Below are 2,417 nucleotides of genomic sequence, written 5' to 3' on the forward strand. Positions count from 1 at the left end.
GCCAAGGGAACCAGCCAGTGGTTAGAGGGTTGGAACTTTCAGCTTCACCCTCCTCCACCTCCAGGGAGGGGAGAGGGGCTGGAGATGAACTTAATCACCAAGGCCAAAGATTTAATTAATAATGCCTATAGAGTGAAGCCACCATAAAAACCCTGAAAGAGTTCCCAGCACTTCTGGGAGGCTGAGCACGTGGAGATGCTAGAAGGGTGGCTGCACTCAGAGAGGGCACAGAGATTTCCCATCTCTTGCACTACGTATCTCTTCCATCTGGCTGTTCTGAGTTGTATCCATTCATAATAAACTGGCAATCTAGTAAGTAAACTGTTTTTCCTGCATAATATAGTCTTCTAACAAATTAATCGAACCTGAGGAGGAAGTCATGAGAACCTCTGATTTACAATCAGTACATGAGAAGCCTGTGAAGTGCGGGTGGGAGAGGCAGCCTTGTGGTACTGAGCCCTTCACCTATGGGATCTGATGTTTACTCCAGGTACGTAGTGTCAGAATTGAATTGAATTGTAGGACACCCAGCTGGTTTCAGAGAATTGGTCAGTATGGGGAAAGCCCGCACATTCAGTGACCAGAATACTAGAGGAAGAAACAAGAGTATTTTTTCTTAAACAACTCCTGAGTTTGGGGGCACTGGAACTAGTGTGGAAGCCAGCTTTCTGTAAATCTGAAACATGTGTTAACAAAAATTCCAACAGAAATTAAGAGTATTTTATTCATACAAGATTTGCAAACCAGTGAGGTAGCCCTCGGTATGAACCTAAGACATGTTCCAAAATGGAGGGGATAGGGCAGGGTTTATAAAGGAAAAAGTTGCAAGGAGCTGATAATCAAAGAGATGGGTTGCTAGGGGAAACAAGACCATCAACTTATATCATTCGTTTTCTGATTGGTGGGGGTAATGATTTTCAACGGTCAACTGACTCAGTGGTCAAGCAAGTGGGGTTGTGAGGTGAGAAGAACCGGTATTATGTAATTTAGCATTTATCAAGTCCTAGTTTCAGCTCAGGCATGTAGAACCAAAAAAGGTGTCTTGATCACACAATTATAGTCCAGGGAGTATTATTTAACAACAATGCAAGGAGCACAATTAGTCAAATAGTACAATCAGCACAAGGCATTTTCAGAGCCAAAAGGGGCAAAGTTATGCTCCGTAAGCAGCTTCAGAGCTCAAGCTGTAAAAAAATCCAAATGTTGGACTGCAAGCTACGATATTAAAGTTCTTATAAGTCTTCACATGGGATCTAAACACCTTACTCCATCTCACTTCAATTGTGATGGTGTTATACCTTCTCTTCCAATTCTACAGGCGGCTAGAATAAGGGAAAGACCACAGAACCTGGAGTCAGAAGTCTTGGGTTCTATTCTGGCTTGGCCTCACACAAGTTAAATGCAACCTTGTACAACTCATTTAAACTTTCTGCCCTCAACTTCATCTTGAAAAGTAGAAATTATGATAATGCCTATATTGCTCCTGGGAATAGTGATAAATAGAAGTGAAAGTCAACTAACTGTGAAGTATTAAAAACCTGTTACTTCTCCACACAAAGCCGGCTGCCCATATAGAGAGAAGTAGGGGGCTTGGCCCAGGAGGTCTTATCCAGTCTCTTGGCTGGTACCCTCAGGGAATCAGACCTGCCTCCAGGAATCTCTCCCTTCCCTATGATGTTCAGTACTTGGGCCGAAAAATGCCTTCAGGATTTTTTTTCTCCACTGAAGCCTGTATTGAGATAACATGCCCTTCTTAATATCTAGTCTAGGAACTTGGGGTGCCAGGAGCCTCCTACTTTGTTCTCAGGGGTGCCCCACAGTTCTATTAATTTCTCAGCCCCTTCCTGCATTTCACTTTCTGGGGACTCGTACTCTACACACACTCATCCCCCTTTCCCCCCAAATATATTATGAAAATCTGTTTCTAACCAATAGAATCTGCCAAAGGGGATGGGATGTCACTGGTGATTACATAATATGACTCCTTGCTAGCAGACTCAGTTTTCTCCCTTGTGAGCTTATTGTGAGAGGTCTTATGAAGGCGCCATGTGGGCAGCCTTTAGGAATAGATGGCTGAGGCCTTTAGTCTTACAAATGCAAGGAGTTAATTCTTCTCACAACCAGAATGAGCCTGGAAATGGGTCCCTCGCCAATTGAGCCTGTAGGTAAGAACTGGGCCCTGGCCAACGCATCAGTTTTAGCTTTGCACAGGACCCAGGTAAGCCAGACCTGGATTCTTGACCCACAGAAACTGATGTAATAGATATGTGTTATTTGGGCTGCTAAGTTTGTAGCAGTTTATTATGCAGCATAGAAAACTAATACCCCTGTCCTCTGAAATGTTGCCCAAATGTTCCCTCTGTCTTGTTTACTCCTCAAGAGCAAGGTCTTATATTTATTGGGATTCCCTTACCCCA

This window comes from Pteropus vampyrus, unplaced genomic scaffold (genome assembly GCF_000151845.1).
Source record: "Pteropus vampyrus isolate Shadow unplaced genomic scaffold, Pvam_2.0 Scaffold193, whole genome shotgun sequence".
Classification (NCBI taxonomy): domain Eukaryota; kingdom Metazoa; phylum Chordata; class Mammalia; order Chiroptera; family Pteropodidae; genus Pteropus; species Pteropus vampyrus.